The 18148-nt window shown below is 32.1% G+C and overlaps 1 protein-coding gene and 1 long non-coding RNA gene across 3 annotated transcripts in view; one reads left to right on the forward strand and one right to left on the reverse strand.

The window, feature by feature from the left end:
- Positions 1 to 18148, reverse strand: part of LOC106679510 (galactosylgalactosylxylosylprotein 3-beta-glucuronosyltransferase 1) — a 156731-nt gene that overhangs the window by 80935 nt on the left and 57648 nt on the right. The window lies entirely within an intron of this gene.
- The window catches only part of LOC136796903 (uncharacterized), a 31340-nt gene continuing 15352 nt past the window's right edge, over positions 2161 to 18148 (forward strand). For both annotated transcript variants that reach the window (XR_010844693.1, XR_010844698.1), the window contains exon 1: positions 2161 to 2311. This is a non-coding gene — a long non-coding RNA (uncharacterized lncRNA). The remainder of the gene's footprint in view (positions 2312 to 18148) is intronic.

The following is an 18148-nucleotide window of genomic DNA, read 5'->3' on the forward strand; positions in this document are numbered from 1 at the left end:
AAAGCAGGAATATCGATATTTTATTTTGATAAATACATATTTATTTCGATGTTTTGTGTTATTTAATATCGATATGGAATTTAAGCAACATTATTCTGATATTATTTGATCGAAATATCGATATTCTATTTTTAAATTTTCTTCAATAAAACAATTATATTTTAGTTAATATTTTTTATGTTTATGATATGGTTGTCGTGGTGTTGCTTTTTTTCATAGTTATTAAGAGTTTCTTATGTATTTTGATAAGGTATGACATAAAAATAAGTCTTCCAATATCTTGCTATGGTATCATTTTATAATTATTATTACTTTAATTCGTTAAATTTTCGATATCGATATTTCGATACTTTAAAATATCGATATTTTGGGTCCGATATAATATCGATATCGATATTGCTATCCGATATCGATATCGATACCGATATCGATATTTTTCTTTCGATATCCCATCCCTAGTAGTGCGCTGGGGTTTGTCCATGCCACTGCTCCCAAGGATCACCAATTTTTTTTTTTATTCTTTTATTAATTATTCAATTAATATAATCGAAATTCACTTATCAGCCGATTGTAAAATATATTAATTACCTATTGTCTATTATAAAATACTTTTATTAGAAGATTAGATTTTTATTCAGGGCTATCAACATCTAGGTTATTACACCCTTTTTACTTTATTTATCTTCTTGTCTTTGACATTTGGTAGTTGAATGTAGACTATTTCCTTTTTACACTGGTCGATATTAGTGGATTATATTTTAGTATAAATTTGAGTTTCTTTCAGAAATTTTATTATGTTGAGTATGGATTCTGGAATGTGTTGATTATGGAGTCTTTAAGGGCCAATTCGCTTGTACGATGAATTTTATTATTTTCTTTATTTTATTGTTTGGAAGATATTCACGTCTTAAGATTTTCATTTTTATAACTATTAAGAATAAAATAAAAATAAATCTGTACTACTTACTATTATTACTACTACTACATCCATGACGAGTTAGGGGTGCAGTACTTTGTAAGAGAGTACTGTAACTAGACCAACGGTAGTACAAGGAGGTGGGAATCAAGCTCGACCACCAGATTTTTATCCAATTAAGGGTACCCAATTTATGAGGCTGTGTGGACCCCTGAGGGCTCCCGAACTCACAGAACTGACTTGCGGCTATAGTGAAATGGAAAATAATTAATAATAAAATAATAAACTACTAAGTTTACATTAAATAAAATAATATTTGTTCCAATTACATCATTAATGAAATGCAAACATTAATATTCTAGCTGAATGCTATTCAAAGTGGTTACCTTGAGTATTAAGACAAGGTTGATATTTTTGTTACATTACAGCAACGGTCGAACGGCACTGGATATGTGTTTTTGTCTTGCTCTTCGTATTTGATACTACTGGATTTTTTTGTTATGTATATATATATATATATATATATATATTTTAACAGTTGATTATGAGGAGGGTATAGACTCGTACAAAAGAAACCCCTAACTATATACAATGTTATAATTAAAAGAAAAAAAAATGATCAAATAAACAGATAAGAATAATGCTTCTTAATAAAAAGTAAAAATAAAATTAATAACAAAAAATAATGATATTGGCACACTTAACAAAACAATTGCCCTCTAATAGTGAAAAGAAACAAGTTAATTTGAAAAAGGGACGAGAGAAGAAAAAAAAAATAAGTAAAATAGAAGTAGTGTGACTATGAATTAATAAATATAGAATTTATAACAGAATGTCCTGCAGCAGCTTGGGGTTCAGTCTTCTTGTTGTGGTTGGGTTTCCCAAGTTGTAGGTCTCTGCTCCTTTAACTGTCATCAACTGGGAGTGGAACTTCATGAACCGTTTCTTGATGTAATCCTCTATTGACTTCATTTGTAATTACCGATGCAATTAGCTATTTCTTATGAACCATGCAGCATCCTTCTTTTTCAGATTCTTAGAACTTTATTTTGAAAAGATAAGTAATTTTTTCCTTTTCGTAAAGAATGCCGCTCTCAAGACTACACAGCCATACATTAGCCTGAGAATTGTTTTAAAAATAAGAATAGCTATTTCGGAATTTAATTTGGATTTTCTATTTAGCATATGATATACCATTGCTAACCTTGCATAGATTTGAGTTAGTTTGATGTTGTTATGATGATTCCAGGTAAGGCTGCGATCGAGATGAATTCCCTGATACTTTACTGTTTCACTGTTAATTATCTTAATAGTTTACTGAGAAGGATAATCGAAACTTGGGAACCAGTAACACATATCTAGTGCCGATAGGCCGCATGGCATTTATTATGGATGGTAATGTTTACATTTCATTATTAACGTAGTTGGAACACGTATTAATTTACTTATTATAACCTAAATAATTCCTAACATTGATAATATTTAGGCGCAAATATCTCCTACACAAAGACTTAACGTAGACATATAGTTATATGGAATTTTTCTTTTATTCTGGGATCCTAAACTCATATTTTTCAATAAGGACACTTAACCCTGAAACATCCTATATAAACATAAGACCGTTCATTTTTTTTCTAAAATGAACCTCTAAAACAGAATAAAAAACAATAAATTAGTGGATGCTTTATGTATGGAAAACATAAATCAGGTTGAGTATTATCTTTTTCTATCTGTGGTATTTTAAGGTTACCGTGCAATACTTATCTGTTTATTGTTAATTGTCCATTCTATATGGTCCTACTAGTGAAAAGAATCCGGAGGTGGGGAGCCTCCTCAAATGACCCTTTATAAAATATCAAGGACTGAATTATTATTATCATTGTTGAATATATGCAAGATTAGAACACAAAAATCTATACGCTGAAAGATATTTGATCTATATTCCTGGAATATAGATTATTTGCTGTTTTCTTCCTGAAATATGGTCATAAAAAAAGAACCCCTCCTAGTGTTAAGTAAGGCTAGAGTGACGTTATCTTATCTCTCCTCTGTCTGTTAGGGTCGAAGCCTCAAGTCTTCCTCTATAGTCAATAACACACAGGGGTCCAAGTTCAATTCTACGTGTCTAGATTTATATTCCTCATTTTTCGAAAGCCAAAAAATATTAATGAATAAATAAAATAGAAAAACTCACGATTAATACTGTTACAAGGCTATTTGTAGTTATGAAAATAATTGTATTAACTTTGGGTTTTGGTATGACTTGTTTTGACTCTATTTTTTAGCATTTTAAAAACTCGGTTTGTAATATGTATATATATTGCTGGCTTTTTTCTTGACTGGTAATATTAAGTATTTTAGGTGATCTTGAGGTTTAGTCAATAAGACAACTATACATTTCTCTACTTTGCATAGTCATACTAATTGTCTATCACTGTCTGTTCTACATTGCTGTAATATAACTAACTCCAGGTGAAGTTGGGTGTACAATCAGTCTTGGTTTTGTTGCTAATTAACAATCAGTTACTTTGAAACTTCTATTTTCATTTATTTTATTATAGCTATAAAAACACTAAGTTCCATTCACTACTGATCTCAAATAGGTAAAACCTAAAAGTTGATTAGTAGATATGGTGGGTTAACATTGTGTTATATAATTTTAATTCAAAACTTCATTTTTAAAACATCAGAAATATTTAAAGTGAATTGATTCTATACATTTTTCACAAAATCTATTTTCGTCTTATTTCTATATTTGAACCGCTTAGGAACTGTTGTAGAAAAACCCAAAATATATAAAATCGTGTGTAAAATATCCAAATCCTGCATACATCAAATTTATAGTTTAATTTATAATATTATTACACCGAAAGCTTATCTAATCTTATTTTAATAGAGGTAAACTCGTTAAACACTATCAACTAAGTATCAAGTAAAACTGAAAAATAAATTACCACTAACCTCTAAAAAATAATAATGAAGGATTGGAGGCGGAGTAGAAATTCAGGTTAAAAATTAATACGTATATTTCATTTTATATATATACACGTATATATAAGATTTTTTAAGTACAAAGTTATAACAGAAGCTTTCGTGAAAATATAAGTAAGGAGCAAAATTTGAAATATTTTGTTAAAACAAACTTTATTTATAAAAATGCATTAATATTTTTTAAACTAATGTCCAAAAAAATACATTTTTGCATGAGAAATCGCAAGAATTGAATGGCATCTGATAAAATTAATATAATATTGTTTTACATTATTCCCCAACTTTCCTCTGAATCCCTGATTATGTCATTCATCAGAATCGGATTAACGGTAGTAGGTGTTATATTCTATCATAGATTTGACTGCAAAGACAAATATGAAACGAAATTTGTCACTTGATATCTAAAATACAAAACTTCTCTGCCTTAAGTTGTGAGGATACAAAAAAAAAATCAAATCAAACAATGTGATAATAGTCCGTCCAAAAATTGTTTTAGGATAGACAATTTAAGTAAGCGAGGGCCGCACCGTGGCTCAGGGGTTAGGCACCAAGTCTATCGTTCTGAGGCCTATGGACGGTGATGGACTGGTGATACAGTGGGAGTCTTTGGGCCAGGTTTAGAAATGCACCTACTGATTATTATTAAATAAGGCAAAGATAAGAGCCGAACCTATCCCACTCTCAAAATGTAAACAATAATAGCCGAGTCATCCTCGTCAATTCAACGAACTTTTGGATCTTACCATTTCAAATTTTATTTAAATTTTGCACAGATGTCTAGGTATAGAGCTAGACAAATTTGAACTTTTAATGAGATTTCTTCGCTCCTTTTCGAATTACAAACCTGTTAAATCCTCATAATAGGATGAAAAATGGAAAAAGACTCAAAAAAGTTTTGAATTGCTCTATAAGCTTCCCTAATTTAGCTAGATATGTAGAATCTGTGTCATTTTATAATATATGGCATGTCCTTTTACATGGTATGCGATAAGTTATAAGTTATAGGTTAAGATAAGTTAACATTTCTTAAAACCGAATTTTTTAACTAATTTATTTATTGTTATTTACAACTGTATACATATATACACATCCAGTAAATTTGTTGTAAGTAATATTATGACATGATACAAAAATGTGGAGAATCTACCCATTGATAGAACTCCTAAAATATTTTTAAAGGAGAAGATCTCGGGGCCATATCCTTTCTAGGAGGATTGTTAGGTAGTGAAGGAGAAGCCAGGTTAGAAACGAGTTGGTTTAGGTGGTTGGGAAGTTTATCATGGAAGGATTGGTATCTGGTTCTGGCCAAATCGGCAACATATGGGACATTGATGTCCTGATGGATGATTTGATTTGTGACAAAGTAAGGAGCATTAAGGATTTTACGAAAGATTTTGGGCTGTAAGGATTGGATTCTAGAGGAATTCGACGGTTTAGTGGAGCCCCATAGCTCAACTTGTCCAGATAGGCTTTATAATAGTCATGTAGATCAGTCTTTTGTAATGGATTGGAAGTTTAGACCGTTTGACAAACGGTCCAAGTTTGTCTAGTAAATGTAATAGTCGAAATCGACGAGCAGGCAGTTTCCTGTCTTTTCAGTCTTGTATAAGGATTCCATGTCAGTCGTTTGTCCAGATCGTTTACGACGAAGGGTAAATGTGATTTGGAGGGATGGTGAATTTATTTTAATCCTCCAGTTTTGGCACCATTCTTCAAGGGTGGTGATGTGGTATTGGAGGGTTTGGGATACCATAAAACCGAATTTAAAATTTTTACTTTTATTTGCTTAGGAAGTGCCAATTTTAAAATTTTTCAGTCAGAAACTAATTTTTTATATTAGTTTAGCGGCTGTCAAATGTACCCGATGCTCTGTTCTAGTCCACTTTCGATTGTTCAGCAGAGATTGCTGAATGTGCGGATTGGGCGTTGATCAGGGGCATCGGAGTGTGAAAGCTCTACGACAGTCGCTACGTGAAAGTGCGTTCGAGGAATGGGCTAAATGCAGGTGGCAGGGCATTGGAGTACGCCATTTCAAAGAGACCCCGAGAGCAAATAAGTTTATATACGATAAACAAATACTGGCTCTGAATGGTCCAATGCCCTGAAATTAAATATAAATTATGCACCCCTACGTGGAGTCCCAGGTGTCAGCGGACAGGATAGAGAAGTTGGGTCCCTCTGTCGCAAATGCTACAGAGAGCCGGAAACACCAGCACATGTGCTGGGGAAATGCCCCAACAACTCCCTCCTCATAACACGCCGACATCATAGAGTAAAATACGAGTTAATGAGGCTCCTAAAAGAAAGAGATTTTGCCTGCTTTGACGAGGTCTACTGTGTAGATACGGATGGGTCCACAAGATATGCGGATATAGTTGCTTTTCCTAAGAAGGGGAAGTCGGCAATCATTCTGGATCCCACTGTGAGATATGAAAATAACGACCTTGACCAGGCAAATAAGGTAGATAGGGGAAAGAAGGAAATCTACGATAAATGTATCCCTTTCCTCAAGGAGAAGTTCCGTGAGGGCTTCGGAGAACGAGACTTCAACGTGAGAGGCCTCTGGTTCGGAGCCCGTGGAACTATTCCCAGCACAACTAGGAGCTTCATGGAGGAGCTCGGGGTCGATGTCCAGGACGTGGCTAGGATGACAGAGAATATAATACTTGACTCCCTGGGAATCATCCACCACCACGTGCATGGAAATTAATGAGTGGGGGAGTTATCCAGAGGAGGGATGGCATGCATGGATCGCATATCCTATTTGTTGTTTTATTTATCTGTTTACTACTTTGTTATTTTTTATATTTTTATATTCTAATATTTGTTATATAGGTGAATTTGTTGATAAAATGAAATAAGGGTTGTGAAATGGAGGGGAAAGAAAAAAAAAAAAAAGGAATAAATTGAAAAGCTTGTATTTAGTTTGTAGACAGATATTAATTGTAAAATAATACTGTGGGAAAAAAAAAATGTTATCTGTCTATTATATTGTATCATATCAAAAAAATGTAATTTATAAATTTATATATGTCCGATCACGGATTGATCAGTATGCTGTGTAATGTAGCAACCCGATGTATTTGGGCAGCATGATTGAATAAATTTCTTTCTCTTCTCTTCTCGAAAAACGGATTTGTGAAATTTCTTAAAACGGCATGGAAGTTCATCTCTAAATCTTGAGGACAAAGGCTGAAATGTGAAAGGCTGAGTCACACTAATTAATCCAATCACATTCTCCAAAAAGAATTATACAATGCCGAGACAATATATTTTTCATGAATATTCGGATTTTATTATTCGTTGGTTTATTAAATAAATCATTAGTCAGGTCTGGGTTATGTTATTTCCATGAAAACATTAATATTAACATTGCTGTAATTTAAAAAAAAAATTAAAACCTGCACCGTTACAACCCATGAAGGATCAGGGGTTCAGTACTTTGCAAGGAAGTACTGTCACTAGACCAACGGTTTTGCAAGGTGATTTGGTCAGAATCACGCTCGACCGATTTTGCCCAATTACGGGTACCCAATTTATAAGCCTGGATGGACCCCAGGAGGGCTCCAAAACCCACAGGGTTGACTCACGGCTACAGTGTAATAGAAAACAATTTTAAAGACTGCCCAGCCGGATTCGAACCCGGGTCCTTGGAGTTGGCATCGCGCCTTACCATGGAGCCACCGCACTCTTAAACATTGCTGTAATAATTAATATAAATTAAGAGTAGATCCTATTGGATTAGCAATCGAAACTAGTTAACACACACAAACGGAGCATTTTGCTAGACTTGATTGGCTAGATTATTTGGGCACAGGGAACATTAACATGTGTCTTGCAGACTGCTTGAAAGCTCGGATTCGAATTTTTTTTCAACTACAACATATTTCCCTACTATATATTATGTAATGAGACTAGAGGAAGAAAAAAATCTGGTGCGGTGCACGCATCACACAACTTTTCCTTACCACTCTAATGAAGTTCCCAAATTTTTGTAGACCGGTGGCCTTTTGTGCTGAAATTATTGCTATATTCAAATATTCTTGAGAAAATCTCAAGATTTTCGATCAAAAAGCGAAAATTTGACCAAGACCTTTTTCCTATTGCTACGAAAATTCATATTTTAGAGGTTGCAAAAAGATAATAAAGCCCTAATGTAATCAGGAGAAAGCGGCATTAGCTATTGCCGATTCGAATTTCATTACCAATTTTTCCTTTAGCTATTCATCGTCAGTCAATTCTTTATTATGTTGTATATATCCATGACTTATTATTACTAAAAGTGAGAAATGGTTATTTATTCCAAATAACTAAAACTAAATGCACATTAGAGGAGGATTTTTTTGGTCTTATAAATCCTATTAATTTTTAATTTCATTTAAGCACTTGATTGTTCATAGCTATACTGAGTTTAATAAGAACGTTAGAGCAGTTTCTGAGAAAATCGAAAAAATTTGAAAAATAGGTTCTATAAAATGGCTCTTTGACAGAGTTGCTGTAAGATCCCTAGCATACTCGTGTCTTAAACATCTTATTTCAGTTCCGTATGACTTTTCGTTTGTGAGCTAGGCTGCTCACACACAGAGATTATTTTGACTGAAATTTGGGACCCAAAAATGTTTACTTCCTTTGAAAACTCGAGTTCAAAAATTTTTCACTATTGCGAAATTCCTTTTCCTTTATTATGTGCTCTATTGTTGGTAAATGAAAGCAAAAGGGTTAATCCCAATCAGTTTATTATTATGTACAAGTAGCTCCATAATTATTTGATCCTTTACTACGCAATCTTTTACTCTGCTATATTCTATATATGTTATAAAGTTCTCTTTTGGCTTGATGTAATAAATCAATTTTTATCGCGCTGATTCCAGAACTGTCGGCCAGAATAGACATTTTCCGTTACATTATTCATCCTAGTTTTATTGAATGACGGTCGGCCATTGATTGAGTCACGTCGGCATTGAATATTTTATACTGGAACAAACTCTTTCACACCACCTCAAAGATTATATTAAATCTTCACACAATGTTTGCTTAACCGAAGAATATTTTTACCATTTCGAATAACAGTGTAGTTCTTGGCCTATAATGGACTCTAATTGGTGGGACAGAAAAGTGAATCGTACAATGTGTCTAATATCCCCTTGTTCTCGCGATAGTTATTACCAGCGATAGTCATGATCGAATCTATTTATCGCTCTTTTTAAAGATCAATTCTATAAAACGATAATAGGTTTTCAAGAGGTAAAATAATAATTTAACCATTTAAGAGATGATATCCTACACTCGAACACAAGATTTAAATTATTTTTTATTTTTATTTTATTTAATTAACTGTATAATTAAAAAAAAAATTGTAAGTGTATTGCCAAACTCAAATACATACACATATATACACTATATTATAGTGTTGTAGTACATATATGGTAACTATATTTTGACTTTGCTTTTCGTATTGGTGCAAGGTTTGGATAAAATGGACGTGTCTTTGCATGTAACAAAGTCAATTTCGACCTTGGTTAGGTTAATATGAACGAAATGAATAAATATCAAAAAGATTTATTTCTTCTCATCGTTTATTACTCAATAATAATCATTTAACATTTTTTTAATGTTGACTCATCCCATGTCTAATCACTCGATTAAAAAATGATTTGGTACCTATCTTTTCAAGTTTTAGTGAAATTTACCTAGAGTGATTATATTACAAAATCTGATGGGATGGGATCAAGAAATCTACAATCTCCACGGTTATGTTCAGACAAAATACAATGTTCATGTAAAATGCATTGATCTGTCATTATAATTCAGACATTTCTTAGCTCACAAAGGCACATGAAGTACAAATTGTGTGAGTATGGACAAAAAGAGGTCAGAGAGAATGAAAGAAGTAGATTCGGAGACAGTGGCCTACTTCAGTTTTTTGTCCCCGGGTTACACATATCAATACTCTTCCTTTTATTTTTATTTACAATATTATTTAAATAATATTCACAATTATTCGGTAGGGGGTACCCCTCGGGGTACCCCACGGGGGTACCCTCAAACAGTTAATTTTAAGGAGAACAATTTTATTGACACGTGGTGCAGACCAGAACTCTGAGGATGCCTTTATGATGAGACTGATCCTTTTACACCCGTATCCATCCAGTAGGCCAGCCCTACTGGTTCGAATCCATCTGGGTGCTTCCTACATCAGTACACTGTCTGGTCCGGCCCTCATGGGCTCAGTCTCCGGTTACTTTTCTCCTTCAACTTGTGGCTCGCTAATCCTGGGTGGTCACGCCTTTCCGAGCGTAAAGTACGTAGAGTCGAACAATTTCCCATCCTCTCTCCCGTAGATGGACTCCCTGAAAAAGGAATAGATCTCCACCTTCATCAGACGTAGGAAGTCTGATTAGCAAGAGCGAAAATCCCGAATTTTCTCAACAAAGTGTCCCTTCAACTAAGATTGAATTGCGATATTTTTTTTTTCACCTCCTTCCAAGTCATTTCTGGCCTACGGGGTGCGAAAAGTTTTAAAACATTAACTGTGGTGTAGCCCAGCACTCGGTTGAGCATCTCACTGATGGGACAGCACCCAGGCCACTGCATTCGTCCGGCAGTACCTCCAGCCTTCTCTGGTCCGCATCTGACCGGGTACTTTATCCTGTTCTCCAGTATGGTACAGTTCTCCAGGTCTCAGTCTGTGTCAGCTTCCTCTTCTTCCAGTAGCTCACCTGCACGGAAGTTTGTCGGACCCGTGCTCTTTTCTTTTCTTTTCCGATCCCTCTAAAACAGGAAAGAAAATGTATTAATAAGTGCATTACTGTGTGGAAGTATGACCCGTGCTCTGTATACACAACAAGGGTGGATGTGAAATCGTGCACCATGGGAATTCTACAACTTAATCTCAACCCTTGCGAGGCTATACAGCTGTCATGCTCTACATCAGGCACCAGATCCGAAAAAATTCTAGGTTATCTTTGGATCGCATAGTTTATGATGCTAGAGGGCGAGACTTAATTGCCCGAGACTAAAACGCCTGAGCAACAATGTTGAGTAGCCAGGCCATGAATTGACTGAAGAACTCCTTATAGAAGCTTTTGTGCAGATGGAGGGTAAGGTATAAGTTTATGGTCTAAACGTGTCGAAATTCCGAATTACAAATTTCGCAAGATAGCAGTACTTCTGCATACTGTGTGTTTGATATATCGGTAGATGAAAGTAAAAATAGAAAATGTTTTGTAGTTTTTATTATACTATTTTTATTGATTAAAAATATGTTTTAAATAAAATATTCTCGACATTATCAAGAAATTTTGCAGGACATTTGTGTGTTATATCTAAAAAATTCTCTCTTATTAACCTGACCTTTACAGTTATTGATTCATAATAAATTATGATTTGTATTGCTATGGCTATTAGTAGTTGTTTATTAGTTTTGTTCACAGATTCTGCAAATGTTCAAACAACTAATTGTTCACCAGCTACGTAAACTATTTCTTTCCTGATTTCTTATCTCTATGTAAGTGTTATTTTCTTTTGCAAACGATGCGTTCATGATTTATTAGGTAGCATAGTGCTCATTTTAGTTTGTAATTAGTTATAAATTAGTCATTTTTTATTTAGTTTGTTTTTAACACATTATCATGCTGTTTCATGTCAATGATTTACAAAAATTACAGCATCTGTAGTCTTGGGCATTATATTACGCTCAAATGTAGAATAGAGTAGAAAAAATATTCTTTGCTTAGTACAAAACAATTATAAAGGTCTGACCACAGTGCGCTTCTTAGTATCAATATACTGGCTACAATATAATAATTTAAATTGCAATAATTAAAAAAAATGGCCTTATAAAGAGAAATAAAATAAATTAGTATATTTATAATTTTAAATACTTTCTTGAGACTGGTTAATGTTGTTTAAATAAATAATTTAAATTTTATCCATTATAGTCTCAAAACATTTTCTTTTCTTTACAAGTCCGACGTTTCGGCCAATTCGGTCATCCTCAGGGATCAGGGAAAAAAGTTTGTATTACATCTATGATCTTCAACAATTCAAAATACTTAACAATATTATTTATAATTTATCTTATCTTAATACAATTTTTTAACTAAATAATTTAAAAATACAACTTTATGCAGGCTATTCTGCCCAGGTCAATTCAACAATTTCTCTATAAAACATTAAAACATTAGATAAACATTTATTTTTTGGTTATAAGCATATCCTACATTATGTCTAATTACGTAATTAGTCAATTTTCACATTAAAACAAAAATTGAAATTCTTTATCACAGTTACTTATTTGTTAAAATTTATCACAACAATGCTTGTAACCTTCCCTCCACTCAGGTCAATCATTAAAATTATTTATTGTAACCATATTTTTGTTAATTTTTCTCTTTATTTCATTAGTGAAATTCCCATCAAGGTTAATTATAATTATCAACATTTAATTTATCCCATATTTTTCATAAATTAATTTTACTTAATATCTCTGCATAGTGTTGGTTAAATTTTGTTTTGAAATTCACTGTATAATTAATATTTTCAGATATGTGAATGGATTCAAGTATTTTACTTTGAATGCATTATTTTCTTTATGTAAAATCATTGTATTTTCAAAATAAATATTATGCTGGTTTTTCGTAATTTTTAATTTTGATAAAAATATTTGAACGAGGAGAAGATGGTTGGGGGTGTCATCATTCTGTCATCTTCCGGTACTTCGTTATTCGATAATTCTTTGGTTCGTATATATTTTTAACTCTTCCTATCACAATTTGTCATCACCCTCTCACACGCTTTCTTCCTCTAAATTTTTCTACTTTTTATTTTTTATTTTCACCCTCTCGTAACGTTTTCTTTATAAAAAAACACTTAGTCATTGTTGTAACGGTTTTTTTAATTCTGAGTTTGGCCGTCATTAGCGCAGTATCCATTAGGCGTTTGATTTTCCAGCGAACAGGTTCGTTTTTATTCTTTTTTAGTTTTCTTTCCCCTTTCTTTATTTTACTCTTACCCCTTATTTTCTCCACCTTTATCCATTTTTCTTACCCGCGTTATTAGTTTTGTTCACTATACTTATAATTTGCCTCTTTATCATCTATTATTGTTATATATATTTTCTTCCTCTCAATTTTCATTTTCTTTTCATATTTCAAGTTTTAAATTGATAATAACTAATATGTTCATACTTCTTTGCATTATATAACTTCATTTTTATTTCATTTCCTTAATTATATTATTTTACCCACTTTTCAATTACCTATGTATACATTTTATTTCCCGCTTCTCTCATCACTTCATTTTATTAATTCTATTTTGTAAAATTATTCATTTTATGTGTAAAATTATTCTGTTTATACTTTCTTATTTACTTTTTTATTTTTCTATACTTACTGTGGTTGTTATCTTGTTCTGTTTTTAGCCCTGAAGAAGGCTAGAAACTCTAGCCGAAACGTTGGCACATTAAAAATAGGTTAATCGAACTTATTTGTGTTTTTCATCGACCGCACCCCCAATCATCTTCTCCTCGTTCATCATCCACGGTCAACTATCTCTCATAATTAAAAATATTTGAATATGACCTCTTAACTTTTGATTATTATTGTAAATTAATTCATTTAGCACATCAACTTAAGGAAAAGAATATAATATAAGAATTTATAATATTAATAAAAATAAAACAAAAGATTGTAATATATGTGCAGAGTGGGCATAATGAATTCTTATGACACTAGTAAGTGTGAGGCATTATTACATTGTCTCAAATTCTTTGCTTCTTATTACTTATGTTTCACATTTTGGTAAAAAAATAAACTAAAAAATTAGTTTTATTACCCCAGTTATTAAACATACACTGATGTATTCTTGTATAATGCCTATATATAATTCTCCATGCATCTTAGGTATTCTTGTGTAATGTGAATAGTTTACATTTCTTAGGGAATACTTGAAGTTTTTTTTTTTTTTGGATGAGTTTAGTGAAGCTCCATATGGGACAGGAACATGTCATATTTTAGCCTTTATATGAAGAGTATAAATTTACTTCTCTGGAATAGTTTTGGTTTTTTTGTTAAAATATGAATAGAATATTAGTTTTTTTGTACATTATTTTCCTTATATTTTCTAATTTCAAATCATTATACTGGTTGAATAACACTTTATTATCTAACATGACTCTTAAGAATTCAACAGATTTGGGAAGTAAGATAGGAGTATCAATTAAAACTTAGTTCGAGGGAAGTATAGGTCGTTGTTTTGTGAAAGCTAACTACTTACTTAATTGAAATAACTCACTTGTTAAACTAGTCTAAAACTGTTTTACAAAAATTAGATTAAACTCTTTTATACAGTTTATCTCAAAGTCATGGATGGTGAGATTGGACCATTCTAGTTCTCAACGTCTCATATAAGTCAGGTAAAAACCAAGAGAAATATTACTGTCAATATGAAAATATAAAATAAGATGTTGCAAAGCACAAACTAAAATCATGTGACTAATAGCAAAATAACAGACAATACCCTATAATACAGGATCCCGATTTATAAATACAGTAAGGGGAGAAGTATTGTTGTACTTGGAGAACTCATAAAGAGAAACTTTTTTTATCTACAGGAATGTTACATCCGATTTCACTTATTTATGCTGATGAAGAGAACCTTCCATTTCTTGCGTACCTGCAATCTCCATGCTGTCGATCATGAAGGATTCGGTCATTAAGTATTCGAAAGGCATACCATATTGTCCTTGTAGTGTATTGTGTTTATAAATGAGAGGAAACGATTCGATAATTTAATATTCGAGCATTGGGCTTGCTCTTTAATGCATATTAGAGAACAAAAAAATTTAATGTTCAATATATGCAAACTAAACTCGAGAATACAACCACAACTTAAAATTGTGAGATTATATAAGCATAAATATAATGGGCTTAGTGAATGGTAACATTTGAACAGTATACAGGTGTTTATTGTTGTACACACTATTATGCACAATGGAAAGAATTGCTGCCGTTTATGTAATCAAGTACATAATAGAAGCCAACCATTATTGACAATTACTAATCAAGAAGTATAATTATCAATAAATTATTTGTAGTATTAAATAAAAAAAAAACTATAAATTCAAGAATAATAATTATTCTTAAATATAAATAGTAATAATGCTTAAATACAAATATTACTTCCATATAGGAGTTTAAATTAATTTTTTTACTGACTTATTTAGCATACTTACATTGGATAATATAGTAACAAAATGTGTGTTAACTTCGAGGTATTTGTGATAAATGCAGAACAGTAAAATGGAGTACCACCCATTTAATGCAGCTGAGTACTAATAAATAATATAAATTAGAAAGCCAAACATTGTTAATAGTAAATTTTCAAAATGAGTATAAAAATTTTTTATGACATTAAAGTGTGATATGTATCTTTTAAAACATTTTTAAAGATTTCACAATCATACAAAATTAAACTAACATTATAAACGTACTATCTTTTTTCAAAGTGAACATAATATTTGTGTATTATTCAAAGAATATAATCTCGTTAATATTAATCCTTCCTCCACAACTATCATAATAATTCTTACTTTAACAATCTTACAGGAACTCATAGTTTTATGGACATATAACTAATTTTCTATTCATTTATTTAAAATGATGATTATAATGAGGAAACTCAATGAAAGAATTCTGTGAGAGGGAATATATTTTGATTGCTATCCACTGATGATGATTTTATATTCTGTAAAAGTAATATATAACAATTAAATAGCTAATGATGAATTGAAAAAAAAATATTGTTTTTAGATTCATAAGATTTAAAAGAATTCAATCCATCATTGCGTTGGAAGAAAGCTTAATCTATTTTGAAAAAAAAAGTGATTTAAAGTAGACACAATATACGACTTTGCTTTGTGCAATGTGTTCAGAAAAATTAGGTCTATTTATGTATTATTTGGTCTATTTTCTAGAATATTACGAGACTTTGTCAATATAGTGTTTTAATACCTATATTGTCAATTGTAATAGAATAATTTGGTATAAATAGAATGAATTAGTTTATTATTCATGATATATAACAAATTAGTTGTAAATATTACTTGAATATATGAGAGTAAATCAGTTCTTTTTATTTTTATAAACCTACATAGAAAATGTACAGTATGGATAATTATCCATGATATATATTATTATTCAATTATTTCATTATATTATTCAATAATAATTGCGATCGTCAAAAAATTTTAATCTTAGGTTTCAACAGAATAACCTTTCATGGTCAGTGTTTTGGTGAACAGCCAAAGTCGCAAAGTTTATTCGAATAAAAATAAGACTAAACAATCCGAATACTTTTGTATTCGAATATTTGAAACATCATATCAATTGAATAAAAAATTAGTCGAGTATAAAATTATCCGAAAAATATTTAGTTAAATAACAATTAGGTTTTTTTTTTTACCATTTAAGATTCCTTATGTATGAGGGTCCCATTACACATTTTCAGAGTAGAAATCGAAAATACTAACTATTGTAAGATCTAGCTTTTCCAAAACAGATTATTTAAAATCACCACGGACGCAAGCGAGGTCACTATCGGGGCCGTTCTATTCCAGTATTTCGAGCGTGGTGAAAAACGGAAGTTGAACGAAGCCAAACGACGTTATAACGCGATCGAGGGCGAACTCATAGCGGAAGCATGGGCCGTAGAGTATCTATAGTTGTACGGGAGAAGGTTCGAGTTCTTAACCGTTCACAAACCACTTATACACTTGGAAATATTTAAAGAATTTTCCACACGGGTATCACGATTGAACGACTTATATTAAGGTGCACAAGAAAGAAGTCGAAAACGCGGTTGTTGACAGTAATTGCGGGACTTGGTCGAGAACGAAATCGGGAGAGCTTAGTATTAAGGTATTTATGAGAATGGGCAGAAAGTGCTACCGGAAATCGACGATATTTTCAACGATATAAAGTTCCAGATCATCATAAAATCGAAGAAGGACTCTGTACGAGGGTCTATCAACTATATCAGTGCGCACCTCCGCTTCGATCGACAAAAACGAGATAGAACGAATATTCGTGGATTTCAACAATTCCGGCCAAAACTGGCATGGGAAACAAGATGATAGCGGATGGATTCAAACAGAAGATGAGGACGGGGCACACAAATACTTGGAGAAGAAAGGAGGAATGAGCGATTCTCTTATACGGTGTCTAAGTGGAAACGTTCTCCGACCCAGCAGTTCGCCGATTACGACACAGGAAAATGAATAACATAGAGAAAACTTTACGCGATTTATAATTATTATACAATCGGAAACCTTTAGGTCGTAATGTACGTGATTGTATGTGTGCGAAGTATGTTAGCAAGCGAAGTACGACTGCCAACCCCGAGTGGCCAAACAAGGAATCACGTTCGCCGCGGCCGAACTCCAAAAGTCCAAGGGATATCTATTCGAATGAGGGGAATCATGCAACGACACCACTCCAAGAGAACAACTGACATGTTTTTTTAAAAAAAATTATCTAACCGTTTTAAACTGTTAAGAAAAACAGTAAAGAAGATGTATCAATATAAACAATGAAAAAAATTATGATTAACGAAAGGAGAAAAATGGTGAAATAGGTGTCGCTATTACTATTACACTTTAGTAACTAGAAAATCAGTGACTGCCGACTGTGACCTATCTCTCCTAATTCTAATCCTATGCACAAAGTTTTGTAACAATTTGTTAAACTAAGGTTAAGTAATAATTTGTTAAAACATGAAGAAAGCTGATATTCCTTATTCCCACGTTTGTAATTTTTGCCTTCCATGGTTATTTGAAGTTGTGTGATTTGCGCACCGCCCTAGCTTTTTTTTTTAAATTGATATTATTTTTATATTTTCTTTTGGATTATCCATCATTAAAATATTAATTAATTAATTAATTAATACTAGTACACTATAGGGCCTGTGAAGCTGTTAGAGGCACACCCATTATTGTACTATTGTCTCAAGTTTAAGGCGTACAACTGATTAGAGATATTAACAAGAAGCCTTATCGATTCACTGTAGTGTTTCTTAATGCTTTGGACCATTGAGGGATTGTACTCGCTTATATAATACCTTTGTGACGAAACGATGAAGAAAAGTCGTATGTTCTCAGCGATAGTGATAATGTAATAAAAATAATAATTATATATATAATTGAATTGTATACTCACAATATATCGGTTAACCACGTTATTTTAT

The sequence above is a fragment of the Halyomorpha halys genome, unplaced genomic scaffold (genome assembly GCF_000696795.3).
Source record: "Halyomorpha halys isolate HHAL.00 unplaced genomic scaffold, Hhal_1.1 Scaffold207.1, whole genome shotgun sequence".
Classification (NCBI taxonomy): Eukaryota; Metazoa; Arthropoda; class Insecta; order Hemiptera; family Pentatomidae; genus Halyomorpha; species Halyomorpha halys.